We start from the raw sequence: 19,343 nt of genomic DNA, 5'->3' as shown, positions 1-19,343 counted from the left end.
ACAGAATGAGAGGAGTAGTTTTGACATTAGGAAAAACTACTTCACCAGGAGGGTGGTGAAGCACTGGAATGTGTTGCCTGGAGAGGGGATGGATTCTCTACCCCTAGACATTTTTAAGTCCTTGTTTGACAAGGTCCTGGCTGGGATGACTTAGTTGGGGTTGATCCTGCTTGAAGCAGGAGGCTGGACTAGATGACCTCCTGAGGTCCCTTCCAGACCTAGGATTCTATCATTCTATGAAATCATTGGGTCCCTGCACACTAAGTGTGGCTTCAGTCAGAAGGAATTTATTCCAGATTAAGAGAAAACAACAAAACAAGAAAGAACCAGAAAAGCTTCCTTGAGAGATCACTGTGTCCATCTTCTCTGTGACAGTCTGCATCAACTTTCATCACAAAATGGCATTTGCCCCATCTTTCAGGACTTACTATGCTGCAGTGGCATGACACCTCACCTCTCAATGGTTATGGCTACACAAGAGGACTTTTCCGGCAAAACTGGGCTTTTGTATGGAGCATCTATGCACAAAATGTGCTTTGTCAACAAAACTTGGCACATCTGCTGTCAGCGTTATACCTTTCCGCATTCAGGTATAATGCCTTTCTCAACAGTTTCCTGTCGACAAAACAGCTGTGTAGATGTTCTGGGGCCCTTTTGTCACCAGACAGGGCTTCCAGTTCACCGGGCAGCCCTGTTTGCAGAGATTCTGGTCAGCTGTTCTGTCGAGAAAGGGCCAGGCAGTCTGGCTGCTCTCTGTTGACAGGGCAGATTGCTTTTTCAATCTTCTTTTATGTGTAGACGTAATCTGTTGACAGAAGTTTTGCTGGGAAATCTTGTCTGACCGTCATGTCTGTCGACAGATGCTTCTTGCGTAGACATAGCGCAGGAGGCTGTAGCTATGTCTCTGGGAGAAGGTCTCCTCTCCTGCTGATCTAGCGCTGTCTACACAATAAGTAGGTCTTGCAGGAGGGTGGGTTTACCAAGCCCCCAAACAACATAGTTATACTGACATAAGCATATTGTATGTTCCTTTGAAATGCAAGCATTCAGAGCTAAACAACTTTTATGCCATCTACCCCACTTTTCCTGCTAACCCCATCCTCATTCAGTATTTCCTCTCCTCTGCATTACACAGTTACATACCACTCTATAGCAAACACAGTGTCTGCCAGGCAAACTATTGCTGAAATTAGAAAAAAGTGACTGCCCAGCACATTTCATGAAGCGTAGGGGACTTCAATCCAGCCACCTCTGAACTTGGAGGAACTCTGGATCTGGATTCGGTGGTCACAAGTTGCTACAGCCTGAGACGAATGAATCCTGGAGCTTCCATCTTTAATGGACACCACATAGCATTACAGCAGGCACCACTGCTGGCACCAAACAGCACACTTGTGAATGACTGCACTGCTTTTAAAATAAAAGGGGGATCACAGGCCTTTGACCCTTGGAGTCTGGCCATCCAGCCGCTGGTCACTGGAGCGCTCTCATGGCTCACAGTACTCCTGGGCATCAGGGAGGTTAACACAGAACTTGATACCAGGTTCTATTTTATGGCACCATAAACCATGTTAATATTAGTCACATTTGGTCAGCTCTTTTGCTAATTAAGCTAATGAGGTTGGGAAGGCTCCTGCATCTCCAGGCTATCAGACATCTGTATAATTTTTCTTATACATGCTGGAAGCTGATGCCTCTCTGCTCAGTGCAGCTAACTGAGTGGGATAAGGCTCTTCTATGATATGCTGGGCACAGCATCCACTCTCCGCACCTCTTGTTCCCTTCTGACTTTTCACTTCATCTTGTGGCCACTAGGATTTGAATCAGAGGGGTGGCCGTGTTAGTCTGTATCCGCAAAAACAACGAGAAGTCCTGTGGCACCTTATAGACTAACAGCTATTCTGGAGCATAAGCTCTGTCGAAGCAGATGTTTGCCCATAAAAACTTACGTTCCAAAGTATCTGTTAGTCCATAAGGTGCCACAGGACTTCTCATTGTTTTTATTAGGATTTGAGGAGCCCTAAGGAGCGCCAAGCACTTGCTCCAGCTGGCTCCTTCCCCACACAGGGCCAAAGAGGCCCCAGAAGAAGCAGTTTTGAGAACCAGCAACACGTGTGATCAGAAAGCGTTTGGGGTTCAGAGAGGCCAGCCGTAGGCAGATGGCCAAGCCCTCTTCTCCCAACGGGGTCCAACTGATTCCACCACCTCCTAGTTTAGGCATCTCCCGTGTGCATTGGTTTGTGACTCTTGGTTTTTGTTGATTTTATACTTCATTTGTTTTGATTATAAAAAAAAAAAACTAAGGGAAGGGGAGACAGTGCTCACTGGGCATTACCATCCTTTAACTCTGAACCACAGCAAATGACTGGGGCATCGACATAAAGAGCAGTCACTTTAGGGCCTCCTATTTATCAACCCTGTGTGCCTCCGGAGGTGCAGAGCTATAAGCAGCATGCTGGCAGCTTGCTCTTGCTGTTTGTTTGGTGACTGTTTGGCCTGCTACAGTTATTTTTAGCCAGTGACGCCCTGGGTGTTTTGCTTCAGGATGTCCGGTCTGAGCCTCTTTCTGGGAATCCCATGCGTTCTAATTGTAAACAGCCCCATTCAGTCGCTGTGGGAACACAAGGCCCTCTCTTATTCAGCGGGGTTGTCAGGTGTGAGTCAAACAGGAAGCCACTTTCTGCAGCAGAAACAGGCTTTCTCAAGCTGGTATTACCAGAGGAAAAAAAATGGCCTCACATAATTCAGTAAAACAAAACTGGCAGCTTTCACCTCTACACCAAGCTGAGTTAAAGCAAACAATGCTCATGAATGATTTGTTACAGGACATTCGTGGATGTTCATTTCAATGGGAGGTAGAGTTTTCAGAAATAACTTACTGGCCATGTCTACACTAGCCCAAAACTTCAAAATGGTCATGCATAACAGCAGATAGAAATAAGGGGGTTTTGAAGTTGCCGGGGTCCTTTTCAAATGACCCCCATCTGGACGAGCCGCGCAGCAGCGAGCCATGTCAATTTCGAAGTGCCACGACTGCTGGCATTCTAATGAGGCGCTGAATATGTATTTCAGCGCTTCATTAGTGAACTTCAAAATGGCTATCTGCATGGCCATTTCAAAGTTTTGGGCTAGTGTAGACGTAGCAGTTGTGATGTTCTAACGTCAAAATAAGTTATTTCTGAAGAGAATGTTCAGACTGCAAGAGCATTTCAAAATTGAGCATTCACACTAGAGAACCCAATTTTGAAGTAAGAGCAATGACGGCATGCCTCCCTGGAGGCCAATTAAGTCGTAATTACCTCTGCTTAGTACACACTGAGTCAATTTTGAAATTAAAAAGGAAGAGGGGGCTGGCAAAAGTCATTCATTTTGGTGGAGTTACTATTTCGAGTTAAATGCCCTATTACTGCAGAATAACAACCTTCACAGTGTGGATGCAAGGGGCTTTTTCCAGAAAAAAAGGGTTTTTTTTCCCTGCAAAATCAATTAGTCAAACCAGTATAGCATATTTGAAAATCCCATGAGGCACTTATCTGCATCTTTGGCTATGCCTAAACAAGCATTCCTCTTTCGAAAGAGGCATGGAAATGAAGGAAATTAAAATTGCAAATAAGGCACCAATTTACATATCTAGCACCTCATTTGCACATTCGTCTTTTGAAAGAGATTCTTTCAAAAGACGAAAAGCAGTGTAGATGCATCCCTTTCGAAAGTAATCCCCATCTTCCAAAAAAACCCTTCTTCCTATTTTTCTAGGAAGAGGGGTTCTTTTGAAGATGGGGTTTACTTTCTAAAGAAACGTATCTACATGGCTTTTCTTCTTTCAAAAGAAGCTCTTTTGAAAGAAGAATATGCAGATGAGGTGCCAGATATGTAAATCTGCACCTTATTTGCATTTTCAGTTTCCCACATTTACATGCTTCTTTCAAAAGAGGAATGCTAGTGTAGATGTAGCCTTTAGGTTCCAAAATACCTTTGTAAATCCAACCTTTAAGAGTCTAAATCTCACAGAGAGTCACTCACTTTGGAATAGGACTTACATGGTTGTGCAAATTCTCTCCATCTAGTATCAGAAATGTTTTCCCTGCATAGGCACTTACATACCAGGATCAAGTTACCCCATAAGCTTTTCTGCTGTAAAGCATTGTGCATGCAGCGAAACTGACCTGCATAGTTATTGTGGAGCCACTAGTCTGGAACAGATCTCTGTGTGAACCCTGTTCTGGAGATGTCACTTTTATTCCAGACTAATTACACTATTCGCAAAGCAAAGAACTGGACTGGCAAAGGGATTTGGTTGTTCTGATGCTGACTGATGCAATGTCTAAATTTTGGGTGCCCAGAAAACAAACTCACAGGAACACATCACAATTCATTAGGAACTAATTTGCAAAAGCCAGCACAGGAGGTGGTGAGCCACCATAGTCCATAGTCTACAATAGAGGGGTTATTTTGAAATAACTGGGAGTCATGTCAATAAAATGCAGTCCTAGTTTTGAGAGGAGTAAACACCTATTTTGAAATAGTTATTTCAATCACATCATAATCACAACTTATTTCAGGGGCTTCCCTGTAGTGTGAATATTTTATTCCAGAATATCTTATTTCAGAATAACAACGAAGGGTCCTGTGGCACCTTATAGACTAACAGAAAAGTTTTGAGCATGAGCTTTCGTGAGCACAGACTCACTTCATCAGATGCATCAGATGATGAAGTGAATCTGTGCTCACGAAAGCTCATGCTCAAAACTTTTCTGTTAGTCTATAAGGTGCCACAGGACCCTTCGTTGCTGTTACAGATCCAGACTAACACGGCTACCCCTCCGATACTTATTTCAGGATAATAATTCCAGAATAAACTATTCTGGAATAACTCCGTAGTGTAGACATGCCTAAGTGAGTCAATGGAGACCTGAAGAGATGGCTGTGTCCTAAGCAGCTGGTGCCTGCCTTATAGGATTTACAGCCGTGGTGGGATGACATCCCTGTGATGGAAGAGACATAGAATCAAGTTCCCCTTCTAAGGTTTGGCAAGTTTAAGTTTTATTATTTTGAGAGAGATTTAATTTTGATCATTTTTTCCTATTTTTATGGATTTATGTTTTCACCATTGTAGGAAATCATGGGTAAATTAAACAATAATTTAATATAGCAGATGTTGTGATTCAAGAATAATTAAAAGCCCCAGTAAAGTTATAACCATTAAAAATACAAAATTGCCAACATCACAGGTCAAAAGTCATTAGTCTGAAATCAAACTCTAAGTGCTCAAGCCACACTTTTCTTACTTTGCCACTTTGTAAATTTAAATCAATGGAAATATTTTCTTCTTCAAATTGTGTGTCTGTATGGTTAAAAACAGGATATTTACTAACATTTACAGATTAAAAATAAAATCCTTGCGCTCCTAGAGATTCTGATGGTGGGGATCCTTCAGTCTTTGCTGAGGAAGCTGTTCCACTGTAAATAAATAAAGAAGGCTTGAGTAGGTAGACTGAACCTTCAATCTCCTGGTGCTGCCCCTTAAGTCTACAGCCATAGGTTGAGATTCCCCTGAAAAGGCAACTGGATTACAGAGATATGAAAATTGCTCTGACAGGTGGAGCTCCACTCAGTGGAGGGGGCACCTGCCATTTTCATGAAGTGGTATCTGTGTGATGGGCTCTGCCACACAATGGAAAAGCTCAGAGCAAATGCAAGTGAATTAAATGAAAAACGCACCTGAAGAGCAGGAAACACAGAAGCCTGGTTATCTCTCAATTTATGCTGTCAGACAGCAAGCAGCAGCCTAGCTGACAACATGACAGGTAGATGAAGGAGCTACTTCAGTTCTAAGCTTTTCCTCTACACAATCAGCATGTATATTGAATTGAGCTTCACTTACGCGGTACAAGACAGCACACGCCCAATCCCTACAAGAGGCTCTTCATCCATCTCCTCTCCTCTCCAGCCTCCATACAGCACAGCTGCTGTGTCTTTGGAGCTATTGTGTTTTCTGATACAGCACTGGTGGGACTTCCTGGGAGTTCCAGTGCTGAATGAGAGAATAAAGTACCTCAAAAAATGCAGCAAATATAGACTAACAGGGCTACACCTCTGAGGCTGTGTCTGCACTACGAGATAAATTTGAATTTAAAGCAGTTAGTTCGACATTACCACGTGACTGCCTTCGCCATAAATACCATTAGCTCGATTTAGGGAGCACTAATCTCGAGATTACCAAATTGCAGTTACCTGATGGGCACAGTGTCAAGCTCAAATTCAAAAGTTCAATTAAAGGCCAGTGTGGCAGCGCCATGTCTTAGAATCGAATTTATTAGCTTCCAGAGGTGTCCCGTATGTAACCCAAAATGCCCCTCTCATTGCTCCAGTCTGGCCACTGCTCTCCAGTAATAAGACTCAATTTCCAAGCAGGAGCAGTGAGCCTTTGGCTGTGGGCTCTTCTTAGTATAAGAGCCTGAGAAATGTCTTTCTTTGCTATCGGCGCTGTGAGCACACCTGCACATTCAAACAGCCCTGCAGGGAGTTTGTGGCTCTGTCTGTACACTTGTTTTTTTTTTTGGCGCTGCCTGCCACCAGCTGATGCCCTGCCATACCATATGTCAACAAGGCTGTGGTGGGGGTCGTGCTTGCATAACATGCCAAGAAACTTCTTCTTAGCGGTTTACATTTGTGTGCGAACCCCTTCCCTCCCCCGCTGGTGCCACTCAGTCTGGGCCTTTCCTGTGCTCAACCACATCATGTGGCTAGGCCCCAACCCAATAAAGGAACGTGCCCGCCATTCGGTGCTGACCAGACTGCCAGTCGCATGTTTAGGGCTCCAAGGGTGGGAAAGATATTCAGGAGCTTGCTGCTGCCTTGAGGAAGGACCACCTCAACTGGCCCCCACGCTGAACCCCTCCTTTGCCCATACCAGGGCTTGCTGCCACCAGGGGGAATCTCCCCCTTCAGTCTGCATAGACTATGGATCACGCCCTTTATAGTTTCAATTGAGGACTTCATTTACAGCCTCTACTGTGACTATGAAGACCCACACAAGAGTGACAGTCCTTGCTGCATCTCTTGCAGATGTGGTGGGTGTCTGGCAAGTCCTTAGTGTGCTTTCTGTGCTCTCGCTTCTCCTCTGCTAGCTGTCTGATCCTCATCTCGCCCTTCTGAAGGCCCTTGTGTAACCCCTGCCTCCATTTGCTGTGGTCGTCTGCTAGTTCTTCCCAGGTGTCCAGCTCGATGTCTACCTCTCTGAGGTCTCTCTTGCAGACATCTTTGTAGTGCAACTGGGGGCGTCCGGGAGGTCTTTTGCGAGAGGCTAGCTCACCATACAGGATGTCTTTTGGAATCCTTCAATCATTCATCCTGTGGGTGTGGCCAAGCCAGCGGAGCCGACGCTGCCTGAGGAGGGTGTGCATGGTTGGGATTCCAGCTTGCTCAAGGATGGCAGTGTTGGTCACTCTGTCCTTCCATGATATTCCAAGGACGCGCCTGAGGCAGCGCAAGTGGAAGACGTTCAGCCTCTTTTCCTGGCGGGCACACAGGGTCCAAGTCTCGCTGCCATAAAGGAGGGTGCTGAGGATGCAGGCTCTGTAGACTTGCATTTTGGTGTGAGTGTACAGCTTGTTGCCCCGAGGGGCACTCAGGACCCCAAGGCCTCGGCACCCCACACACTGGCGAACAAGATGCACAAGTTCTTGGAGGATGTTTGTGGCTCCAAGAACAAAGTAGCTCTCGCCCTCCAGCGCTGGGGTGACTTCCATCTCATCCTTGAGTCCATGGGGCCCTTCTGAAGGAGGGCAAGGGGACCGGGAGGAGGGACGCCACGGCCTACCAACAGGCCCACAGCTTCCGTGATGCCCTAATCACCTATGGCGTCGGCCGTGGCTTGCTGCACGGCCCCATGGGGACCGCTGGCGTTCCCTCCGTCGAGGATCCTCCCCAGCCCTCTAAATGCCGCTGATCATCTTTGCCACCTTGAACACCAGGGGCTGTGGGTCGGGTCTGAGCAGGTGCCGGGTGCTCTCCTTCCTCCGAGAGGGAGGGTACTCGGTCACCTTCCTCCAGGAGACCCACACTACTCCGGCCGCCGAAGCCAGCTGGCGGCTGGAGTGGGGAGACGGGGTCCACCTTAGTCACCTCTCAGCCCATCGGGCCAGGGTGGCGACCCTGTTCTTCCCAGACCTGCAGCCCGAGGTGCTGGGGAGTGTCGAGGTCATGCCAGGCCGCCTGCTGTATCTCCGGGTATGGGTGGAGGGGCTGCCCCTCCACCTCGTCAACATCTACGCCCCAACATCCGGCCTGGAGAGAACATCCTTCTTCCGGCAGGCGGCGGCCTTCCTTGACTTCATCGATCCTCGCGAGTGCCTGGTCCTCTGTGGGGATTTCAACTGCACCCTAGAGGAACGGGACCGTACGGGGACGGAGCAGTGCCCGGCCGCTGCGGATGTCCTCAGGGAGCTTATCAATCATCGCTCCCTGGTGGACGTCTGGCGCAGCCACCACCTGGATGAGGGCACCATCTTTACCTACATCCAGGTGGTGGGCCACAAATCCATGCACTCCTGGTTGGACCGCATCTACATCTCTCGCTGCCATCTCTCGCGGGCCCACTCCTCCAGCGTGCAGCTGGCCCCCTTCTCGGACCACCACTTAGTGGCCGTGAAGGCTTCCCTCTCGCCAGGGAAGCGGGGGTCGGCCTACTGGCATTTTAATAACAAGCCGCTGGAGGATGTGGGCTTCGTGGCGTCCTTCCGGGAGTTCTGGCTGGCCTGGTGCGGGCAACAGTGTGCCCTTCCCTCGGCACGGCGGTGGTGGGATCTGGGAAAGGTGTGCGCGTGGCTCTTCTGCCGTGACTGTACCCGGGGGGCCAGCCGGCGGCAGGATGAGTTGATAGGGCAGCTGGAGCAGGAGGTTCTTGAACTGGAGAGGTGCCTTGCCACCAGCCCCGGAGATCCATCCCTCTGCGGCACGTACCGGGAGAAGCGGGACGAGCTCAGGGCCCTCGACACTCTTCGGGCACAGGGGGCCTTTGTGAAGTCGCGGATCCAGCTCCTTCGGGAGATGGACCGCGGCTCCCACTTCTTCTATGCCCTGGAGAAAAAGAGGTGTGCCAAGAAACATAGCCTCTGCCTCCTTGCGGACTATGGCACCCCTCTTACGGATCCAGCGGAGATGCGCGAGAGGGCTCACACCTTCTATGCCACCCTTTTCTCCCCGGATCTGACCGACGCCGACGCCTGCAGAGTGCTTTGGGACCAACTCCCTTTGGTCAGCACGGGCAACCGGGACCAGCTAGAGCTTCCTCTCACTCTGGCTGAGCTCTCAGAAGCCCTCTGTCTTATGCCCCCCAACAAGTCCCCGGGCATGGACGGGCTGACCGTGGAGTTCTACCGCGTGTTTTGGGATGTCCTCGGTCCAGACCTGCTCAGCGTCTGGGCCAAATCCTTGCAAAGCGGCGTCCTCCCCCTGTCATGCAGGCGGGCCGTTCTCACCCTGCTGCCCAAAAAGGGGGACCCCTACAACCTTCGGAATTGGCGTCCCATCTCGCTCCTCAGCACGGACTACAAAATTATCACTAAAGCCATTTCCCGTCGCGTGGAGTTCGTGCTGCAGGACGTAGTCCACCCTGACCAGACCTACCCCGTCCCGGGCCACACCATCTTTGACAACCTCTGTCTGGTCCGGGATCTCTTGGAGCTCGGGTGTAGGGATGGTCTGTCGTTTGCCCTCCTGTCCCTGGATCAGGAGAGGGCGTTCGACAGGGTGGACCACGGGTATCTCCTGGGCACTCTGCGGGCTTTCGGCTTCGGACCCCATTTCATTGGGTTTCTCCGGGTGCTGTACACTCCCTCAGAGTGTTTGGTCAAGCTCAACTGGATCCTGACCGCTCCAGTCAGCTTCGGGCGAGGGGTGCATCAAGGCTGCCCACTGTCAGGCCAGCTCTATGCTTTGGCCATTGAGCCCTTCCTCCGTCTCCTTCGATGAAGTTTGATGGGGTTGGTGCTCCGTGAGCCAGAGCTGAGGCTGGTTCTGTCAGTGTACGCCGACGACGTACTCCTTGTGGTCCAGGACCCGGGAGACCTGGTGCAGTTGGAGGCCTGCCAAGCCGTTTACTCAGCAGCCTCCTCTGCCCGGCTCAACTGGGTCAAGAGCTCTGGCCTGGTGGTTGGGGCTGGGTGGCAGGCGGGCCACCTCCCACCCACGCTTCAGGCCATTCGATGGAGCGCGGGTCTCCTATCCTATCTAGGCGTCTTTCTATCTGCCACGCATCCCTCTCCGCCGGAAAACTGGCAGGGTTTAGAGGGCAGGGTGGCTGAGCGGTTGCGGAGGTGGGCGGGGCTGCTCCAGTGCCTCTCCCTATGGGGGAGGGCACTGGTGCTTAACCAACTAGTCCTGTCCATGCTCTGGCACCGTCTCAACACCCTTGTCCCACCCGCATCTTTCCTGGCCGCCCTCCAGAAGGTAGTTCTGGAGTTCTTTTGGCCAGAACTGCACTGGGTCCCTGCAGGGGTTCTTCATCTCCCCCTGGAGGAGAGAGGGCAGGGCCTGACCTGCCTACGCACTCAGGTCCACGTCTTCCGCCTCCGGGCCCTGCAGGGACTCCTTAACAGCAATAGTGCAGATAGTCCGGCGTGGAGCACGCTGGAGCATGCTTTCCTCCGTCGCTTCCGAGGGCTCCGATACGACCGGCAGCTCCTTTATTTGCCTTTGAGAGGCCATGCATGAGACCTCTCGGAGCTACCAGCCTTCCACCAGGACCTCCTCCGCACCTGGCGGCTGCTCTCAGTCTCCAGGTCTTTAGGGGCCGCTGCGGGGGAAGACTCCCTCACGGAGCCCCTGCTACACAACCTGTACCTCTGTGTGCAGGCGGCGGAGTCCCTGCGGTGTGCCAGAGGCTGGTCCTCAGTGGAATCACCAGGGTCGGAGACCTCCTGGACTACGGGCGGGAAGACTGGATGGAGGCCCCGGCACTCGCCCGGCGCATGGAGCTCTCCACCCTACATTCTCCCCCGTGCGTACTCAGGGAGGTGAAGGCCACCTTGCCACCCACTGCTCATGTCTACCTGCGCCAGGTCTTGCGAGAGGGTGCACCCCGCCCCCCTCTCACTCCTGGCCCTCCGGATCTCTCCATAGGCCCCCGGCTCTGTGAGCCTTCCCACCCCCCTCCCCTGCATCATCCCAGCCGGCTGCACGCCTCGCAGTCGGTCCCCTTTCGAACCGCGCCCAGACATCATCTGTACACGCTTGTGCTTCACACGCTCCACTATCCCACCCTCATGTCCTGCCCAGACCACAAGTGGCGGGACCTTCTACCATCTTCGGAGGGTGGGGAGCCCTGGTGGGCCAGCCTTTATTCTTCCCTGGTCCCGCGGCCCGCCGGGGACATCAGCTGGAGAATCCTGCATGGAGCAGTGAGCACGGGCATGTACCTGGCGCGGTTCACCCCCCTCCCGGATACCTGTTTCTTTTGTGGCATGAGGGAGACCCTGGCACACATTTACATCGAGTGCGTCAGGTTGCAGCCCCTCTTCTGGCTCCTCCAGAACCTCCTGCTGAGGTTCTGGCTGCACTTCTCCCCGCACCTCCTCATTCTAGCACACCCCATCTGTAGCCCCACTAAGTCGCGGGACCTCCTCATCAGCCTCCTCCTGGCTATGGCCAAGGTAGCCATTTATAACACTCGGGAGAGGAGGCTGGCAGGGGGGAAGCCTGCGACTGTGTGGCCTATTTCCGCTCCACTCTCCGCTCACGAATCCGGGCAGAGTTCCTTTGGGCGGCGTCCACTGGCTTTCTTGACACCTTTGAGGGGCAGTGGGCGCCGTCCGGGGTTCTCTGCTCGGTGTCCCCTTCTGGTTCCCTCATTTTAAACCTTTGACTTCCACTCCTGTCCCTGTTTTTTCTTCAGTTGTCCCCTGCACTCTGTTGGAGCCATGTTTTTTTTTTAATGGGATCCCTCTTCTATTAAGAGGGGCCTTTTAGTCGTTGGCAGGCTGTGCCTGCCCACGCCCTGGTCTCCAAATAGACCCAGTATACTGTCCTTCTAGAAGGCTCTGGAAGCTTCCAGGTAAGGGTCTACCACCGGGTTTACCACACCTTCCTAGACCTATCCCACTGCAACTTGAGACTGCAACCTGCTCCTTGTCCTGTCATCTGTCACCACTGAGAACAGCCTCTCTCCATCCTCTTTGGAAATCCCCTTCAGGTTGCTGAAGGCTGTTATCAAATTCACCCTCACTCGTCTCTTCTGTAGACTAAATAAGCCTAAATCCCTCACCCTCTCCTCATAAGCCATGTGCTCCAGCCTTTATTTTTGTTACTCTCCGCCAAACTCTCTCCAATGCGTTCACATCCTTTTGATAATGGGGCCCCCAGAAGTGGATACAATACTCCAGATGTAGCCTCACCAACACCAAAAAAAGGGGAATAATCACTTCCCTAGATATGCTGGCAATGCTCCTTGTAATGCAGCCCAATATGCCATTAGCCTTCTTGGCTACAAGGGCATATTGTTGACTCATGTTCGCTTTTACACCCATTATAATGCCCCAGTCCTTTTTTGCAGGACTGCTGCTTAGCCAATCAGTCCCCAACCTGTAGTAGTATTTTGGGATCCTTTATATCCTAAGTGCAGGACTCTGGACTTGTCCTTCTTAATCCTCATCAGATTTCTTTTGGCCCAGTCTTCCAATTTGTTTCAGTCACTCTGGACCTTATCCCTACCCCAAACATGTCTACCTCTTCCACTATCTTGGTGTCATCTGCAAACTTGCTGAGCGTACAATCCATCCTCTCATCCAGGTCATTAAAACCGGCCCCAGGACCCACCCTTAGGGTACTCTGTTTCACACCAATCACCAACTAGATATTGAGCCGTTGATTACAACCCACTGAACCTGATAATTTAACCAGTTTTCTGTCCCCCTAAAAGTCCATTTATTCAATCCATACTTCTTTAACTTGCTGGCAAGAATACTGTGAGAGACTGTATCAAACGCTCTGTTAAAGACCAGGTATATAACATTCACTGCCTTCCCCACATCCACAAAGCCAGTTGCTTCATCATAGAAAGAAATCAGGCTGGCCAGACATGACTTGCCCTTGGTGAATCCATGTTGACTATTCCTGATCACTTTCATCTCTTCCAAGAACTTCAAAATGGATTCCTTCCAGATCCCATCCATGATTTTTCCACGGACCAAGGTAAAGCTGATTGGTCTGTAGTTCCACAGATTCTCCTTCCCTTTTTCAAAAACTGGCCTTACATTTGCCGTTTTCCAGTCATCCAGATCTTATAAAGTGTGATAAGATCTGAGGAAAAATGGAACCAAGTGCTGCACCATCATCTTCTAACAATAGGATATAGGCCCCCTAGAATGGAGATTGTGTGGGAGTGAGAAGAGGTTTCTTAGTAGTACATCTCAAATGCTTGGGATAAACATCCTAGCTTTTATGCTGCTTATCTGACCCAAACCTCTGCAGCAACTTGGACATTTGCCAAGTACAGTCTTCCCCTGCCTTAGGCGAGTAATTCGTTCCTGAAAAACCCCTCTTAGGGTGAATTCTCGTAAGTTGAAAATATAATTACCATTAATTTCAATGGGAAAAAATTTTATGTGTTCCTGAGCCCCAAAATGTACACCCATTTATGCTAAAACAACACCAAATCCCAACAAAATGAACACAACTACTTCAAAAGTTAACATTAGTTATCATAACACAACCTAACAAGGCATTTCCCCTTCATTAACTACAGTACAAAAAATGGAGAGGGAGATCTGCCAGGAAGCCAATGCCGTCTTGTTTTGCATCATCACCAGGATGCGGTGGCCGGGCTGCAGTAGGAAGCTGGAGTTCAGGAGAGGTGCAGAGCTCAGAAAAGTCTTCCCGCTAGTGCGGCCTGGGGAGCAGAGCCCAGGGCCGGGGGGCTGTCCCAGGTGCAGAGACAGGGCTGCGAGGGGAATGGAAATTGAAGAGCACCTGGGGAGGGGCGCAAAGCTGAGTAGCTGCATGCGGCTGCAGAAGTGGGGCCGGTGCAAGGAGGCAGGCAGGGCAGATCAGGGCATGGGGAGGCAGCCCAGCCTGAGCGCAGCTTAGGTTAAATGGGGAGGGGGCGGTGCCAGAGGCTGGCTGCGCGGGGACCTAGGTAAGCAGAGGGGGCCCCCGGCTGGCGAGGGGCGATGCCTCACTCGTGCGGGGCTGTGCAGCAGAGAGGCCCACCAGCGGCAGCCAAGGCGCTAAATGGGATGGAACACCGCAGGTAGCGAGCGGCACCCAAGGCGCAGCCACGCAGGGAGGGTGGCGGTGGCCCCCTAGCCACCTGGGGGGGCAAACAGCAGGGGTGGGGCTGGGATGGGCTGCGCGCCCAGCATCCAGGTCTCGCAGGAGCACCTGGGAGCCCACTGCCACCGGCCGGGCTGGGGCATGCTGCTGCTGTGGCACCGAGGCAGAGACCCAGACCAGCCACAGCAGTGTATCCTCATAAATTCGAGGAAACGCCTTGTAAGACAAAGTAGGGGTACTAAATGAAACTCCTCGTAAATTCAAATTCTCATAACCTGAATGGGCGTAGCTCGGGGTATGACTGTACTTCTCCTAGCACACGTAACACATAGTGAGGCCCCTAGTGGAATAAGCCTGAGGTAGAAGCCAGGAGCTACGCACTCATCCTAGCTACACCACTGAGTCTGTGTGCAGCTCATTTGCTCTTAGATCAGTCACTTCAGCCCTGATCCAAAGCCCACCAAAGTCAATGGAAACATAGTTAGCAAAAAAAAATTCAAACTTGAGTACCTGAACAAACGCCTGGATTTTCTCTGGGGCTGAAAACCTGCAGTTTCCATTGACTTCAACAGGCGCTACAAGTGTTCATGATCCTTATTTAGCTGTATAAGTACGAATGTAGAGGCCATATTTGGGGCACCCACATTTGAAATGTTTGATGCAGATCTATGTGTATTAATATTCCTCTGTCAAATGGTGCTAATGCTACCCCACCTCACTCGCTGTCAGGAGGATATTGTCTACAGTGCACTCTGAAACAAGTAACTCTGGATAAATGGTAAGTGTTCTTAAATTTCAAGGCTTATTAATGAGCTGCCTGAGTTACAACATTTCTTTTTGGTCTATTTCTGTGAAGGTGTCTACATGCCAGAGGAGCAGGCATTTCGTAGGCACGTTAATCTAGGGTTTGGGCACCTAATACTAATGGCACCTAAACTCACTCAGCACCTATGTGTTCAAGGCAGAAGTTCTGCACTGGGAGTTCCTGCCTCTGGGCACGCACACTGCAGCCTCATTCTGGGTATCTACTGGATTGTTTCCCATTCAAAATCCAGCTGCCGCGAGAAGTAGTGCTGTCCGCCTTGTGACTCACCTCTGCTTGTGAGCCACCTGAGACCGTGCTCTCCCTGCATGATGAGGGTTAGATGCTTACATTGTTTCATGTGAGAATGTGCCACACAAAACAGCAGGAAGAGGTACTGCTGCTGCCTACCTTAAAACATTTAGCCCAAGGGTCTGAGCTCATACCCAGGATATGGGAGACCAGGTTCAAGTCTTCCCCTCTGCTTGAGGGAGAGATTGGATTTGATGAGATTCTCCCATGGCTCTAATTGCTGAGCTGTGGGGAAGGCCTAATTTTTGCCATGGGTATTTTTGGTAAAAGTCACGGAGAGGTCCCCAGCAACAAGCAAAAATTCAGGGAAACCTGTGACCTCTCCTGTACTTCCACTAAAAATATCCGGGAGAAAAGGGGCAGCCAGATTCAGCACCCATTTTTGCCAAGGTTTCAGGGCCCCCTGCCACTGCAGGGGTTTGGGAGGTCTAGTGGGAATCGACGTGCAGGGACATGGCAGCTGCAGGATACTTTTACCCCCTACCTTGGCTGTGAGTTCAGGGGGTCCCTCGCTGCCCATTGGACAACTGCATTGAATGCCCCCACTATCTGTGAGGGCTGGGCAGCTTCAGGGTCTGCCAGTCACCTGCCAAAACTGGGCAGCTGCCTGGTCTCTCCGCAAGGGTGGGAGCTGGGAGATGTCGGGGTAAGCCGGGAGCTCCAGCCGAGGCAGAACAGATCATGGAATCCTAGAATCCTAGTGCTGGAAGGGACCTCAGGTGGTCATCGAGTCCAGGCCCCGGCCTAAAGCAGGATCAACCCCAACTAAGTCATCCCAGCCAGGGCTTTGTCAAGCTGGGACTTAAAACCTCTAGGGATGGAGATTCATCACCTCTCTAGGTAACACATTCCAGTGCTTCACCACCCGCCTGGGGAAATAGTTTTTCCTAATACCCGACCTACACCTCCTCCTCTGTAACTTCAGACCATTGCTCCTTGTTCTGCCACCCGTCACTACTAAGAACAGCTCCTCTCACAGCAGTCAAAGATAGTCATGGTTCCTCTGTGGCATTACACTAGCCTCAGTTTAGGATATCCTGGACTCGCTTGTGATCTCCTGATGAAGCTGCTTCATTCTTGATAAACATTTAAATGAACAAACAAACCATCTGTGGCAAGCTGATTGGCCAAACAACTTCACAAGTATTTTTACATAGTGGAACAGATCCAACCAGAAACCAGTTAGGCACGTAAGCCACCTGATTGCAGGAGAAGCATTTCCAGTTACGTATCACTAATAGGTGCTTCCCTGCAGCTCAGATTTGCATGCCTACCTCTTAGAGGGGAATGGTTTAGGATACATTCCTCTTTAGGCAGGAGGCCACACACAATGCTGGGGCTTTGGTGGACTGTGTTCTGAGGTGTCTCCCTCCTCACGCGTAATAGAGGCAGCTAGGGTCAACTTTTTAAAGGTATATAAGTGACTACTAAGATTTTCAGAAACATATTGGTACATAAAACTCACTGATTTCACTGGGTATTGGGCACATAGGAGCTTATATAAACACAATTAGGTATCTGAGGATTTTCAAATCTAACTCGGGCTAATACCACACAGGTGTTCCAGATGTTTGGCAGGCTCCGGAGTCCCTTTGTGGATCTGGGCCATTGTCCCCATTTGCCTCTTTCTGCTGATTTGTTCATGGAACACAATCAAATTCTTCATCATCTGTTTTTCACTATTTGTCTCCCAGTTCTAAAATGTCCTGAACATTTTCCACCTCTGGAATAGACAGATGTCACTGTTTAGACTCACACCTCCCCCCATTAGATAATTAGTTCCCATCACCAAAGTAATCCCAAAGTTCCTGCAATATACCAAGGTTTAGGGAATTTCTGTCTACATAAATTAGTGCAGCTATTGTAAAACAATTAAATGGGTTGAGGGCCTGCTCCAATATATTTAGGAAAACACTGAAAATCAATGAGACTTTGGCTCCTAAGTCACCTAGACATCTTCAAATGTTACTCAAAATGACTCATGCTGGGAACAACACTGCAGTTGCTAGTGAAAGAGGGCATATTGTGTGGGTCTCTTATCTGACTCATTTCTGTGTCTCAGGGGAAACACTAGGATGATAAACAGTTCTCTTCTGCCTGCCTCCGCATTTACTAACCGAAATCTGGAGTCTATTTTTAACCCGCTCACACCCACTCCAAGAGACAGCACTGTGAGCTGTCTCTCTCGCTGTTATCTTGAGAATGTGTCATTGCAAATGCCAGTTTTGAGTCTGATCTGGCTTAAGTGACTGGTTACCAGGGTAATTTGACTGTGGCATTGGCAGGCTCTCAAGCAAAGTGAGACCAAAACAAGACTGTTGATAGCCGCACACATGCACTTTCCATACTCTCACTTTGCACTGTGCCCCCAGATAGTACATAGAAAATGGAGAGGCTCCTGAATTTCAGTGTCCCCATGCATGCCTAAGTGAGATTCCCTCTCTTACATCCACTACACATCTTGCACCATAAGGAAACTGAGTAGCTAGTTCTCAGATGCTGCATCTACACTATACCAATCTTTCGAAAGACGATCTTCCAGATGCACACACAAAAAAGTGGCTCGAAAGATCCAATCACTCTTTCAATAAAGAGCATCCCCACAGCCCCTGCTCTTTCAAAAGAATGGGCCAAGAATCAAAAAAGGGCCAGCAGAGCATCTACACATGCTTTTTTCTGAAGAAGTTTTCAAAAGGAGGTTTTCTTCCTGATCCGGGAGTGGAAGAGGGCTTCCAGAAGACGAGACACATTCTTTTGATTTCAGATCGAAAGAATGCATTTTGGGTGTGTCTACACTAGCACTCTATTTCAAAATTAATTTCAAAAGGGGGCCCAATTTCGAAAGAGGCTGCGGAGCATCTACACGCCCAAAAGCCTCTTTCGAAATTGTTTTCGGCGAAAATGGGCCCGAATTTCGAAACCGCTCTTCCCATCCAGGATCAGGAAGAACGGCCCCTTTCGAAATCAAATTTCAAAATAGTGCATGTGTACACACGCCGGGCCTGCAATTTCGAAATTGTGGGTCCGCCATGGGGGCAGCTCCAGGGAGACATGCGGGAGACATGCCAGCAAGCCCCGGCAGGGCTCTATGGTCCCTGGGCCAGTCCCTTCAAGCCGCACGGCTCTGGAAACCCCGTGCAGGAAGCTGAGAGCACGCACAGGTCTAGAGAAGCACAAGCTCAGCCCTAAACATGCTCTAGCAGCCGGACAGACACGCCACCCAGCCCATCAGCAGGATGGTGAGCCCTCCGACACTCCGGGGCACCCCAGGAGGCCCCCTCTTCCTTGCCTGAGGGGTCGCCGGAGGAGAGCCAGGGCCAGAAAAGGAGGGGCCCGTCCTGGACAGAGGCTGAGGTAAAAGACCTCCTCGGCCTCTGGGCAGAGGAGGAGGTGCTGCTCCAGAGCACAGGGAGGCCCCTCAATGCAGCTGCCTTCGAGCGGCTGTCCCTGGGGCTGCGGAAGCGGGGACACCCCCAGTGCACAGCCGCTCAGGTCCACTCCAAAGTAAAGTAGCTGAGGCAGGCCCGAAGGACGTCCCAGTGCTGTCAGTGGAGGTGGACACATGCGGTCCGGACACCAACCGGGATATACCTGCGGGGCCGGGGAGTGACTCGGAGGACGGGGGCCCGCTAGTCATCGTGGTCAGCTCTGGTACCTCCAGCCAGGCGCCCTTGAGGTCTGTGTCCCCAGATCTGCTCTCCGGAGCCCCAGGTAGGTGACAGGTGGACTGGGCGGCCTGGGTGGGGGGGGCCTATCCCACGGTCTCCTGCCCCATCCCAGACCCAGGCACGGCGCCATCCAGCACCCACACCCATGGATAGCACCAAAGCCCTCCCAACCAGGGAGGGATGCGGGGGGCCAGGCTGCAGCCAGCAATCGCCCCACAGATGAGGTCCTGGCAGGCACACAGGAGCCCTGGGGGGGTGGGTTGGCAGGGGAGGCACCACCTCGAGGGATG

At 50.7% G+C, this 19,343-nt stretch overlaps 1 protein-coding gene across 5 annotated transcripts in view; it reads right to left on the bottom strand.

The window, feature by feature from the left end:
• Positions 1-19,343, bottom strand: part of HDAC7 (histone deacetylase 7) — a 241,923-nt gene that overhangs the window by 165,013 nt on the left and 57,567 nt on the right. For 2 of the 5 annotated variants that reach the window (XM_074979489.1, XM_074979491.1), the window contains exon 2: positions 5,885-6,034. The exons of the other annotated variants lie outside the window; for them this stretch is intronic. The gene's annotated coding sequence lies outside the window, so the exon portion shown is untranslated. The remainder of the gene's footprint in view (positions 1-5,884; positions 6,035-19,343) is intronic. 5 annotated transcript variants of the gene reach the window in all.

Source organism: Carettochelys insculpta, chromosome 29 (assembly GCF_033958435.1).
Source record: "Carettochelys insculpta isolate YL-2023 chromosome 29, ASM3395843v1, whole genome shotgun sequence".
NCBI lineage: Eukaryota > Metazoa > Chordata > Testudines > Carettochelyidae > Carettochelys > Carettochelys insculpta.
The sequence above is the reverse complement of the archived record's forward strand: the minus strand, read 5'-3'. Positions and strand labels throughout refer to the sequence as shown.